This window comes from Salmo trutta, unplaced genomic scaffold (genome assembly GCF_901001165.1).
Source record: "Salmo trutta unplaced genomic scaffold, fSalTru1.1, whole genome shotgun sequence".
Taxonomy (NCBI): Eukaryota; Metazoa; Chordata; class Actinopteri; order Salmoniformes; family Salmonidae; genus Salmo; species Salmo trutta.
The window spans coordinates 416,441-431,199 of NW_021822532.1; the positions used below are offsets into that span (position 1 = coordinate 416,441).

At 45.9% G+C, this 14,759-nt stretch overlaps 1 long non-coding RNA gene across 1 annotated transcript; it reads right to left on the bottom strand.

Annotated features, from left to right (window-relative positions):
- Positions 1–12,873: 12,873 nt before the first annotated feature.
- Positions 12,874–13,124, bottom strand: LOC115182551 (uncharacterized). Its single transcript, XR_003873810.1, has 2 exons — positions 13,017–13,124; positions 12,874–12,930 (listed from the first exon to the last, which is right to left on the bottom strand). It is a non-coding gene; the product is annotated as an uncharacterized LOC115182551 (long non-coding RNA).
- Positions 13,125–14,759: the final 1,635 nt, after the last annotated feature.

The window sequence follows — 14,759 nt, forward strand, 5'->3', positions numbered from 1 at the left end:
CAACCTACAAACACGGCAGTAGAATCCTCCTCAGAAACACTGAAGCATTAACTACAAGCTACAAACACGGCAGTAGAATCCTCCTCAGAAACACTGAAGCATTAACTACAACCTACAAACACGGCAGTAGAATCCTCCTCAGAAACACTGAAGCATTAACTACAAACTACAAACACGGCAGTAGAATCCTCCTTAGAAACACTGAAGCATTAACTACAAGCTACAAACACGGCAGTAGAATCCTCCTTAGAAACACTGAAGCATTAACTACAACCTACAAACACGGCAGTAGAATCCTCCTTAGAAACACTGAAGCATTAACTACAAGCTACAAACACGGCAGTAGAATCCTCCTCAGAAACACTGAAGCATTAACTACAACCTACAAACACGGCAGTAGAATCCTCCTCAGAAACACTGAAGCATTAACTACAACCTACAAACACGGCAGTAGAATCCTCCTTAGAAACACTGAAGCATTAACTACAAGCTACAAACACGGCAGTAGAATCCTCCTCAGAAACACTGAAGCATTAACTACAAGCTACAAACACGGCAGTAGAATCCTCCTCAGAAACACTGAAGCATTAACTACAAGCTACAAACACGGCAGTAGAATCCTCCTCAGAAACACTGAAGCATTAACTACAACCTACAAACACGGCAGTAGAATCCTCCTCAGAAACACTGAAGCATTAACTACAAGCTACAAACACGCAGTAGAATCCTCCTTCATGGTTTGACCCAACAACAGAAGGTCACAAGTGCTTTCCTAAAAGCATCCTGGGTTCTAACCAAACACAACATGCCCTTCACAGACGCAGAGCTGTTTAAAAAATGCATGGTGACAGTTTTGGAGGAATTGGCTACAGACAAGTCTATGGATAGCATAATTGCGTCTGTCAAACAGGTGCCCCTGTCTGTGACATCAGCCGGACGCCGTGTCTGTGCTCTGGCGGATGATGTGCATAGGATTGTTCTGGAGGGGCTCCATCAGGCTGAGCATTATCCCCTGGCTATTGATGAGAGTACTGACAACACTGATGTAGCACAGTTGTGTGTATATGTCCGTTATTTTCATGGGAATGACTTTAAAGAACAGCTACTGGCACTGATTCAACTGGAAGGACACACCGCCGGGGACGTTCCCCTGGAAGGACACACCGCCGGGGACGTTCCCCTGGAAGGACACACCGCCGGGGACGTTCCCCTGGAAGGACACACCACCGGGGACGTTCCCCTGGAAGGACACACCACCGGGGACGTTCCCCTGGAAGGACACACCACCGGGGACGTTCCCCTGGAAGGACACACCGCCGGGGACGTTCCCCTGGAAGGACACACCACTGGGGACGTTCCCTTGGAAGGACACACCACCGGGGACGTTCCCCTGGAAGGACACACCACCGGGGACGTTCCCCTGGAAGGACACACCACCGGGGACGTTCCCCTGGAAGGACACACCACCGGGGACGTTCCCCTGGAAGGACACACCACCAGGGACATCCTATTCACAATGCTGGAAGAATTGTTTACACAGCATGGCTTGTCATTCGAAGAAGTCAACTCTGAGGTCTCCGACGGGGCTCCTGCTACGGTGGACAGAGGTTTCTGATGGGACTCCTGCTATGGTGGACAGAGGTTTCTGATGGGACTAATGCTATGGTGGACAGAGGTTTCTGATGGACTCCTGCTATGGTGGACAGAGGTTTCTGATGGACTCCTGCTATGGTGGACAGAGGTTTCTGATGGACTCCTGCTATGGTGGACAGAGGTTTCTGATGGACTCCTGCAGTGGTGGACAGAGGTTTCTGATGGACTCCTGCTATGGTGGACAGAGGTTTCTGATGGACTCCTGCTATGGTGGACAGAGGTTTCTGATGGACTCCTGCTATGGTGGACAGAGGTTTCTGATGGACTCCTGCTATGGTGGACAGAGGTTTCTGATGGACTCCTGCTATGGTGGACAGAGGTTTCTGATGGACTCCTGCTATGGTGGACAGAGGTTTCTGATGGACTCCTGCTATGGTGGACAGAGGTTTCTGATGGGCTCCTGCTATGGTGGACAGAGGTTTCTGATGGGACTCCTACTATGGTGGACAGAGGTTTCTGATGGACTCCTGCTATGGTGGACAGAGGTTTCTGATGGGCTCCTGCTATGGTGGACAGAGGTTTCTGATGGGACTCCTGCTATGGTGGACAGAGGTTTCTGATGGATTCCTGCTATGGTGGACAGAGGTTTCTGATGGACTCCTGCTATGGTGGACAGAGGTTTCTGATGGACTCCTGCTATGGTGGACAGAGGTTTCTGATGGACTCCTGCTATGGTGGGCAGAGGTTTCTGATGGACTCCTGCGACGGTGGACAGAGGTTTCTGATGGGGCTCCTGCTATGGAGGACAGAGGTTTCTGATGGACTCCTGCTATGGTGGACAGAGGTTTCTGATGGACTCCTGCTATGGTAGACAGAGGTTTCTGACAGGACTCCTGCTATGGTGGACAGAGGTTTCAGATGGACTCCTGCTATGGTGGACAGAGGTTTCTGATGGGACTCCTGCTATGGTGGACAGAGGTTTCTGATGGGACTCCTGCTATGGTGGACAGAGGTTTCAGATGGACTCCTGCTATGGTGGACGGAGGTTTCTGATGGACTCCTGCTATGGTAGACAGAGGTTTCTGATGGACTCCTGCTATGGTAGACAGAGGTTTCTGATGGACTCCTGCTATGGTGGACAGATGTTTCTGATGGACTCCTGCTATGGTGGACAGAGGTTTCTGATAAACTCCTGCTATGGTGGACAGAGGTTTCTGATGGGACTCCTGCTATGGTGGACAGAGGTTTCTGATGGACTCCTGCAGTGGTGGACAGAGGTTTCTGATGGACTCCTGCTATGGTGGACAGAGGTTTCTGATGGACTCCTGCTATGGTGGACAGAGGTTTCTGATGGACTCCTGCTATGGTGGACAGAGGTTTCTGATGGACTCCTGCTATGGTGGACAGAGGTTTCTGATGGACTCCTGCTATGGTGGACAGAGGTTTCTGATGGACTCCTGCTATGGTGGACAGAGGTTTCTGATGGACTCCTGCTATGGTGGACAGAGGTTTCTGATGGACTCCTGCTATGGTGGACAGAGGTTTCTGATGGGCTCCTGCTATGGTGGACAGAGGTTTCTGATGGGACTCCTACTATGGTGGACAGAGGTTTCTGATGGACTCCTGCTATGGTGGACAGAGGTTTCTGATGGGCTCCTGCTATGGTGGACAGAGGTTTCTGATGGGACTCCTGCTATGGTGGACAGAGGTTTCTGATGGATTCCTGCTATGGTGGACAGAGGTTTCTGATGGACTCCTGCTATGGTGGACAGAGGTTTCTGATGGACTCCTGCTATGGTGGACAGAGGTTTCTGATGGACTCCTGCTATGGTGGGCAGAGGTTTCTGATGGACTCCTGCGACGGTGGACAGAGGTTTCTGATGGGGCTCCTGCTATGGAGGACAGAGGTTTCTGATGGACTCCTGCTATGGTGGACAGAGGTTTCTGATGGACTCCTGCTATGGTAGACAGAGGTTTCTGACAGGACTCCTGCTATGGTGGACAGAGGTTTCAGATGGACTCCTGCTATGGTGGACAGAGGTTTCTGATGGGACTCCTGCTATGGTGGACAGAGGTTTCTGATGGGACTCCTGCTATGGTGGACAGAGGTTTCAGATGGACTCCTGCTATGGTGGACGGAGGTTTCTGATGGACTCCTGCTATGGTAGACAGAGGTTTCTGATGGACTCCTGCTATGGTAGACAGAGGTTTCTGATGGACTCCTGCTATGGTGGACAGATGTTTCTGATGGACTCCTGCTATGGTGGACAGAGGTTTCTGATAAACTCCTGCTATGGTGGACAGAGGTTTCTGATGGGACTCCTGCTATGGTGGACAGAGGTTTCTGATGGACTCCTGCTATGGTGGACAGAGGTTTCTGATGGGCTCCTGCTATGGTGGACAGAGGTTTCTGATGGGACTCCTGCTATGGTGGACAGAGGTTTCTGATGGACTCCTGCTATGGTGGACAGAGGTTTCTGATGGGACTCCTGCTATGGTGGACAGAGGTTTCAGATGGACTCCTGCTATGGTGGACGGAGGTTTCTGATGGACTCCTGCTATGGTAGACAGAGGTTTCTGATGGACTCCTGCTATGGTAGACAAAGGTTTCTGATGGACTCCTGCTATGGTGGACAGATGTTTCTGATGGGACTAATGCTATGGTGGACAGAGGTTTCTGATGGGACTCCTACTATGGTGGACAGAGGTTTCTGATGGACTCCTGCTATGGTGGACAGAGGTTTCTGATGGGCTCCTGCTATGGTGGACAGAGGTTTCTGATGGGACTCCTGCTATGGTGGACAGAGGTTTCTGATGGATTCCTGCTATGGTGGACAGAGGTTTCTGATGGACTCCTGCTATGGTGGACAGAGGTTTCTGATGGACTCCTGCTATGGTGGACAGAGGTTTCTGATGGACTCCTGCTATGGTGGGCAGAGGTTTCTGATGGACTCCTGCGACGGTGGACAGAGGTTTCTGATGGGGCTCCTGCTATGGAGGACAGAGGTTTCTGATGGACTCCTGCTATGGTGGACAGAGGTTTCTGATGGACTCCTGCTATGGTAGACAGAGGTTTCTGATGGGACTCCTGCTATGGTGGACAGAGGTTTCTGATGGACTCCTGCTATGGTGGACAGAGGTTTCTGATGGGACTCCTGCTATGGTGGACAGAGGTTTCAGATGGACTCCTGCTATGGTGGACGGAGGTTTCTGATGGACTCCTGCTATGGTAGACAGAGGTTTCTGATGGACTCCTGCTATGGTAGACAGAGGTTTCTGATGGACTCCTGCTATGGTGGACAGATGTTTCTGATGGACTCCTGCTATGGTGGACAGAGGTTTCTGATAAACTCCTGCTATGGTGGACAGAGGTTTCTGATGGGACTCCTGCTATGGTGGACAGAGGTTTCTGATGGACTCCTGCTATGGTGGACAGAGGTTTCTGATGGGCTCCTGCTATGGTGGACAGAGGTTTCTGATGGGACTCCTGCTATGGTGGACAGAGGTTTCTGATGGACTCCTGCTATGGTGGACAGAGGTTTCTGATGGGACTCCTGCTATGGTGGACAGAGGTTTCAGATGGACTCCTGCTATGGTGGACGGAGGTTTCTGATGGACTCCTGCTATGGTAGACAGAGGTTTCTGATGGACTCCTGCTATGGTAGACAGAGGTTTCTGATGGACTCCTGCTATGGTGGACAGATGTTTCTGATGGACTCCTGCTATGGTGGACAGAGGTTTCTGATAAACTCCTGCTATGGTGGACAGAGGTTTCTGATGGGACTCCTGCTATGGTGGACAGAGGTTTCTGATGGGGCTCCTGCTATGGTGGACAGAGGTTTCTGATGGACTCCTGCTATGGTGGACAGAGGTTTTTGTTGGACTCCTGCTATGGTGGACAGAGGTTTCTGATGGACTCCTACTATGGTGGACAGAGGTTTCTGATGGGACTCCTGCTATGGTGGACAGAGGTTTCTGATGGGACTCATGCTATGGTGGACAGAGGTTTCTGATGGGACTCCTGCTATGGTGGACAGAGGTTTCTGATGGACTCCTGCTATGGTGGACAGAGGTTTCTGATGGACTCCTGCTATGGTGGACAGAGGTTTCTGATGGATTCCTGCTATGGTGGACAGAGGTTTCTGATGGACTCCTGCTATGGTGGACAGAGGTTTCTGATGGACTCCTGCTATGGTGGACAGAGGTTTCTGATGGACTCCTGCTATGGTGGGCAGAGGTTTCTGATGGACTCCTGCGACGGTGGACAGAGGTTTCTGATGGGGCTCCTGCTATGGAGGACAGAGGTTTCTGATGGACTCCTGCTATGGTGGACAGAGGTTTCTGATGGACTCCTGCTATGGTAGACAGAGGTTTCTGATGGGACTCCTGCTATGGTGGACAGAGGTTTCTGATGGGCTCCTGCTATGGTGGACAGAGGTTTCTGAATGGGCTCCTGCTATGGTGGACAGAGGTTTCTGATGGGACTCCTGCTATGGTGGACAGAGGTTTCTGATGGACTCCTGCTATGGTGGACAGAGGTTTCTGATGTACTCCTGCTATGGTGGACAGAGGTTTCTGATGGACTCCTGCTATGATGGACAGAGGTTTCTGATGGACTCCTGCTATGGTGGGCAGTGGTTTCTGATGGACTCCTGCTATGGTGGACAGAGGTTTCTGATGGACTCCTGCTATGGTGGACAGAGGTTTCTGATGGGACTCCTGCTGTGGTGGACAGAGGTTTCTGACGGGGCTACTGCTATGGTGGACAGAGGTTTCTGATGGACTCCTGCTTTGGTGGACAGAGGTTTCTGATGGGACACCTGCTATGGTGGACAGAGGTTTCTGATGGACTCCTGCTATGGTGGGCAGAGGTTTCTGATGGACTCCTGCTATGGTGGACAGAGGTTTCTGACAGGACTCCTGCTATGGTGGACAGAGGTTTCTGATGGACTCCTGCTATGGTGGACAGAGGTTTCTGAAGGTCTCCTGCTATGGTGGACAGAGGTTTCTGATGGGAATCCTGCTATGGTGGACAGAGGTTTCTGATGGACTCCTGCTATGGTGGACAGAGGTTTCTGATGGACTCCTGCTATGGTGGACAGACACAGGGGCCTGGTCAGCAGGTTGTTTTACATTGTCTCATCCATCAGAGTGTGTTGTGTACCAGACCAAACATGGTTTACATTGTCTCATCCATCAGAGTGTGTTGTGTACCAGACTAAACATGGTTTACATTGTCTCATCCATCAGAGTGTGCTGTGTACCAGACTAAACACTGAGCTAAAGGATGTGATGGATAAAGTAATGCTCATAATAAACTTTGTCAGGGAGACATCAAGCAACACAACACCGTATTTTCCGCAAGCTGGTGACAGAACCAGAGGAATCCATCCAGGATGATCTCCTGCTTCACAACAACGTGTGCTGGCTGAGTAACGGAAAAGCAAGCTGGTGACAGAACCAGAGGAGGCCATCCAGGATGATCTCCTGCTTCACAACAACGTGTGCTGGCTGAGTAAAGGAAAAGCAAGCTGGTGACAGAACCAGAGGAGGCCATCCAGGATGATGTCCTGCTTCACAACAACGTTCGCTGGCTGAGTAAAGGAAAAGCAAGCTGGTGACAGAACCAGAGGAGTCCATCCAGGATGATCTCCTGCTTCACTACAACGTGCGCTGGCTGAGTAAAGGAAAAGCTCTAGAGCCATTCTGTGAGCTTCATGACCAGGTTGTGGATTTTGTCAGAAAAATCCAAATGAGGGCAGCAGCTGATCACCTTTGTATTTTGGAAATTGAGGAATTCCTCTCAGATGTTGCTTTTTTGGCGACAGTCTGTAATTTAAATTAAATCTGCAGTGACAAGGAAGAGGAAAACAGTCGTGGACACGGTGATAAATCTTGAGGCCTTTACTAGGAAGCTTGAGTTGTTGGATTTGGACTTGTCATCTGGAAGGCTACTGCTCTTCAGCACACTGAAGAAACGACAGGCAGAGGGACCAGACAACTTCTCCTCCAGATTTGAAGACTACAGCATGCCCAAGGATATCATTTCGTTTTAATGTGATATTCTCACAGTCCTCCCTGGTGGATAATTCTCCTCCCTTGCTAAGAAAGCAGTACCCCTCGCTGGATAAGGCTGTAATTCAAAATGAGCTGATTGAAATCCATTGAGCCATCTGTTTGTTCTGTCAATAAAGGATCAGGCTATCCCGATACAGACATTCAGATAAAGACATCGCCTTTTTTTCATTCAAATATTGTTTTATGTAGGATGCTGCCTTTTTGGCCATGATGCAGTTGTAAGTCGGCCTAATAAATAAATACAAATCCCACTTCTATCAGGCCATTTTGTTTTCTTGTGAAAGATGCTGTTAAGCCACATAGCCTAGCTCAGACAGTTAAGTTATTTATATGTGCCTTCGCCCCCACATAGCCTAGCTCAGCCAGTTAAGTTATTTTATATGGACCTTCGCCCCCACACAGCCTAGCTCAGACAGTTAAGTTATTTATATGTGCCTTCGCCCCCACACAGCCTAGCTCAGCCAGTTAAGTTATTTTATATGGACCTTCGCCCCCACACAGCCTAGCTCAGCCAGTTAAGTTATTTTTTTTGGGCCTGCGCCCCCACACAGCCTAGCTCAGACAGTTAAGTTATTTATATGGGCCTGCGCCCCCACATAGCCTAGCTCAGACAGTTAAACTATTTTATATGGGCCTTAGCCCGCAGTACGGGAAAATAAAAATGTATGAAATGTCTGCATTCACTACTGTAAGTCGCTCTGGATAAGAGCGTCTGCTAAATTACTAAAATGTAAATGTAAAACTGTAATGGTTTGAATACACCTGGGCTTTCTGTGAAGAACTACAACTCCCTGTTTCACGTTGCATCGCGTCCAGCGACGGCAACCGGAAATGGCGCCGGAATTGTAGTTCTAACCCCTTTGTGGTTTAGTAGAAAGAGGAAGAAGGGAAGCGCTACTAAGGTCCACAATAGTAAATGTTGGTAGACAGAAGGTGCTCTTTGGTTAAAGGGGTGAGTAGGTCATCAAACAGAAAGGAGGACCAAGGCACTCTTCATATAATTGATTAAAATGCCTTTATTAGTATGGCATGTTCAATAGAGACAATGTTTTTGTTTAGAATAATTATTTATTAAATGTGCTACTTTGACCCCACCATGGCCTCCAGTCTCCCCTCTCCTGCAAAGTGAATTTATCTGAAATGACAAGGCTTGATCTCTGAATGTGTTTCTCTGTAGGCTACATACTGAAACCTTAAAGCTACAATCCTTAGTTACTAATTCCATTATTGGACGGTTAAATTTTGCAGGTGCCAGGCAGGATCAGCTGCAGAAGTTATTAATTTATTTAAAGATGACAATGGTGATCTAGATATTCACATGACAATATTTACACACTAATCTACATTGATGATGGTGATCTAGATATTCACATGACAATATTTACACAATAATCTACACTGATGATGGTGATCTAGATATTCACATGACAATATTTACACAATAATCTACCTTGATGATGGTGATCTAGATATTCACATGACAATATTTACACAATAATCTACATTGATGATGGTGATCTAGATATTCAAATGACAATATTTAAACAATAATCTAAATTGACTTGCCTAGTTAAATAAAGGTTAAATAAAATATATTTACAAACTCCACAACTAACAGGCCAATAAAAAGACAAAACTTTAGAGGAAGCAAACCTGTCTATTCCATTAGACTCTTGGGGAATATCAGGCTCAAGTCAGGTTCTCCTCACCATGACATCAATAGTAAATGACATGCAACAATGGCCTGTACCACATCTAACAATTAAACAGAAATGTGCTTCTTTCAACCCCAAAAGAGCAATAAAACATAACATTATAAACACAGGACAGGAATACAATGACATCAATTAAAAAGCAATGGACATGTTAAAAACAACACACCATCAGCCTCATTAATCTATTCCTCCATCAATATCACCATCGTTGTTGTAGTCATCACCATCAGCCTCATTCATCTGTTCCTCCATCAATATCACCATCGTTGTTGAAGTCTCACCCTCAGCCTCATTCATCTGTTCCTCCATCAATATCACCATCGTTGTTGTAGTCATCACCCTCAGCCTCATTAATCTGTTCCTCCATCAATATCACCATCGTTGTTGTAGTCATCACCATCAGCCTCATTCATCTGTTCCTCCATCAATATCACCATCGTTGTTGTAGTCATCACCATCAGCCTCATTCATCTATTCCTCCATCAATATCACCATCGTTGTTGTAGTCATCACCCTCAGCCTCATTCATCTATTCCTCCATCAATATCACCATCGTTGTTGTAGTCATCACCCTCAGCCTCATTCATCTGTTCCTCCATCAATATCACCATCGTTGTTGTAGTCATCACCCTCAGCCTCATTCATCTGTTCCTCCATCAATATCACCATCGTTGTTGTAGTCATCACCCTCAGCCTCATTCATCTGTTCCTCCATCAATATCACCATCGTTGTTGTAGTCATCACCCTCAGCCTCATTAATCTATTCCTCCATCAATATCACCATCGTTGTTGTAGTCATCACCATCAGCCTCATTAATCTATTCCTCCATCAATATCACCATCGTTGTTGTAGTCATCACCCTCAGCCTCATTCATCTGTTCCTCCATCAATATCACCATCGTTGTCGTCGTCATCGTCGACATCATAATAGTCATCCTCCTCCTCTTCATAGTTTCTGCCCTCAATAAATGCTCTGTGTAATGTTGTAAGGTCTCCACGATCAGTTCCTGCTCTGTGTAATGTTGTAAGGCCTCCACGATCAGTTCCTGCTCTGTGTAATGTTGTAAGGCCTCCACGATCAGTTCCTGCTCTGTGTAATGTTGTAAGGCCTCCACGATCAGTTCCTGCTCTGTGTAATGTTGTAAGGCCTCCACGATCAGTTCCTGCTCTGTGTAATGTTGTAAGGCCTCCACGATCAGTTCCTGCTCATGTGAGTAGAACATCTTGGCAGTGAAGACATCATCCTCAATCTACTGCTTCTCTTCACAAAGAGCACCAAGAGCCTTAGCTTGAGGTGCACCTCCCCATCATCCTCTGCTCCTCCTGCTCTCCAGGACCAAACAGTGCTGTCAACCTGCATTGCATCCTCATACACCAGCGCCTGTAGGAGCTGTGAGGACAAACCTGGTCTCCTCAGGGTGTAGTCCTTCACATATGTTTTTATGCTACTACCGACCGTGGCCTTTTGGACAGGCAGTTGGCAATACCTTGACCATCTATTGATAACAGATAATCAATACCTTGACCATCTATTGATAACAGATAATCAATACCTTGACCATCTATTGATAACAGATCATCAATACCTTGACCATCTATTGATAACAGATAATCAATACCTTGACCATCTATTGATAACAGATAATCAATAACTTGACCATCTATTGATAACAGATAATCAATACCTTGACCATCTATTGATAACAGATAATCAATACCTTGACCATCTATTGATAACAGATAATCAATACCTTGACCATCTATTGATAACAGATAATCAATACCTTGACCATCTATTGATAACAGATAATCAATACCTTGACCATCTATTGATAACAGATAATCAATACCTTGGCCATCTATTGATAACAGATAATCTGTCACAGCTGTGGAAAGGAGTAGACCAAGGTGCAGCGTGGAAGATGTTCATCTTGTATTTATTTTACTCAGAACACTCTGACAATCAAACAAAACGACAGCAAAACAGTTCTGTCAGGTTTCACGAACTAAACAGAAAATAACTTCTCACAAGGACAAAGGAAAAACAGGCTGCCTAAGTATGGCTTCCAATCAGAGACAACTAAAGACACCTGCCTCTGATTGGAAACCATACCCGGCCAAAACATAGAAAATAAAACATAGATTGCCCACCCACCTATCACACCCTGGCCTAGCTAAACAGAGAAAACACAGCTCTCCTAGGTCAGAGTGTGACATAATCAATACCTTGACCATCTATTGATAACAGATAATACAGACAGAAAATATGTTAAAGGTAATCCAATCTAAACAAAAAATCAATAAAAAATGACCTAAAGCTGCTATAAAATTACTCTGATTACCATCCAACAATAGATCATTAGCAACAGAAACCAAGTTCAGAAACAGATACAAAAAAACATTATTATTGTGTTTGAACACCCAGAATTATCATAGAACTGATATGAGTTGACTTGTTCTATTGTTGAATATATATCAATAACCTGCATATTTTCAGGCCACAGAGGAACCTCCATTCTAGCAGCAGACTGAAGGTTCCCTCCAGATTGGTCCTCAATCTGTTCCTCTGCAGTCTGGAAGAGACTGCTGGTGGGGGACCATCAATCTGTTACTCTGCAGTCTGTGGAGTGCAGTCTGGAAGAGACTGCTGGTGGGGGACCATCAATCTGTTCCTCTGCAGTCTGTGGAGTGCAGTCTGGATGAGACTGCTGGTGGGGGACCATCAATCTGTTCCTCTGCAGTCTGTGGAGTGCAGTCTGGAAGAGACTGCTGGTGGGGGACCATCAATCTGTTCCTCTGCAGTCTGTGGAGTGCAGTCTGGAAGAGACTGCTGGTGGGGGACCATCGATGGAGGATGCTGTTCTTCCTCTCCATCGTCTTCATTTTTCTGTCATCAGAAAGGTTCTAAATACTTTGTCCAGGGAGATCAATTATATTCATTGATCTAACAATTACACGGTGAAAAACTGAGGAAGTACCTATCGAACTGCACAAGCTGAAAAACAACTGTTCCAACTTCACTTTCCTGCTGTACCCTGAAAATAAAAAATGGATTACAGAGGGCATACAATAATGCATGTCGAGAAATAACAACTTGCACACCATGAATGAATGAATTACATACATTGCAATTGTATGTTGCTGGAGCATTGCAACATATTGCTCCTCCCAGCACAGAGCAGGTTTTTGCCTCTCAAGGGTGACACTGACATTCCTGCCCCAATCCCTAATGGTGTCCAGTGTTGTTCCTAAAACATAACAACACTGACATTCCTGCCTCAATCCCTAATGGTGTCCAGTGTTGTTCCTACAACATAACAACACTGACATTCCTGCCCCAATTCCTAATGGTGTCCAGTGTTGTTCCTACAACATAACAACAGTGACAGATGTGACAACATTTCAAATCAATACTGAAATTCTATGCTTAGATTATTGATACAATGGTTTACCTGGAAGAGACTGTGCAATTTCTTCCATTTCCCTTTTTGCCTCTGTTGCAACTTCTGTTGCTGGGGAAACCCTCTATGGCAGAGAGTCCACTACATCAAAACAACAGGAAATGTTAGGAACATCACTAGAGTCAACCAGCATCAAGTCAATTAATAACAATTCCAAGTGTACTAACGTAGCCTCTGGCGTTTTCCCATGGTGGAGAAGTGCATCAGTCAGGAGGTCAATAAGATGGGACGGCCTCATTTCTTTGGTGACCTTCCCAAAGTGCCTCAGATACGACCACAGCCTCTCCATCTGCTCCCCATCTGCCAGTCCAGCACCTTCCACATATCGGGTGTTGAATTTCATCTACAAATATAAAATCATGTCATACCATGGTAAAAGGGTTATTTGGTTAAACCTTATAGAATATGAATAAATACCTACTGATAATATTAATGATCCTGTTCAAGTACCTGACATGGCAAGTCATGTCCATCAGCATGGAAACCTGGAACAACCAATTTGGTCCCATGCTTCAATTCAGGAAAGTTTCTCTAAAAAGTTATGGACAAAATGCTCATGTTAAAACTATTGTTGGAGAAACTGCTTTTCAAATGTTAAAGTCAATGAGATCTTGAATAAAAAAGGTTAATTACTTGCACATGTAGCTGCATCTGGAATCAATGTTCTCCATGAAGATGAGACTGATGTTCTGGCCTCTCATCCCCTCCTTCATCTCTCAGCAGGTTCACTGCATCTGGCATCAATGTCCTCCATGAAGATGAGACTGATGTTCTGGCCTCTCATCCATCTCTCAGCAGGTTCACTGCATCTGGCATCAATGTCCTCCATGAAGATGAGACTGATCTTCTGGCCTCTCATCCCCTCCTTCATCTCTCAGCAGGTTCACTGCATCTGGCATCAATGTCCTCCATGAAGATGAGGTTGATGTTCTGGCCTCTCATCCCCTCCTTCATCTCTCAGCAGGTTCACTGCATCTGGCATCAATGTCCTCCATGAAGATGAGACTGATGTTCTGGCCTCTCATCCCCTCCTTCATCTCTCAGCAGGTTCACTGCATCTGGCATCAATGTCCTCCATGAAGATGAGACTGATGTTCTGGCCTCTCATCCCCTCCTCATCTCTCAGCAGGTTCACTGCATCTGGCATCAATGTCCTCCATGAAGATGAGGTTGATGTTCTGGCCTCTCATCCCCTCCTTCATCTCTCAGCAGGTTCACTGCATCTGGCATCAATGTCCTCCATGAAGATGAGGTTGATGATCTGGCATCTCATCCCCTCCTTCATCTCTCAGCAGGTTCACTGCATTTGACAAACTACAGAAGAAGTACATCATTATCTTACTAAATTAACTAAATTAATCAACACTGAAATAAAATACTGAAAAAGAAACTGAAAAAAACCTCATTTTTACTGCATCCCACCTTTCACCCTTTTTCATGTTCAGGAAGTGTAGGGGGTGGTCATGCTGGCAGGAAACCCCCAACACGCCTGTCTCCTACAATTTCCTTGTTTTGTGTTTGAACCTGATGGCATTGCCTGCTTGAAATCCATGGCAACCCTAAAATATCTATAATAATATAAAGTACAATACAAGTATTATGTACTGAAATGCTTCCTTGCAGGTTAACCTCTTGACAATGTCAAAATGATTAAAAAAAATATACAGCTGTCTTTAATAAGATAAAACTGAACTAACTGCTATCTTGAAATGTTGTATCTTGAAATGTTGAAAAAGTGTTTTAAAATAGGCATCCTATCATTTGAAATTTAGTTGAAAGGCTAAGTGATTCTCCTCCTGACAAGAAGTTGACAGCCTTCAAACAGAGCAAAAAAAGTGGTCCCAAACAATATGTCAAAATGAATAAAAAAATGATACAGCTGTCTTTAATAAGATCAAACTGAACTAACT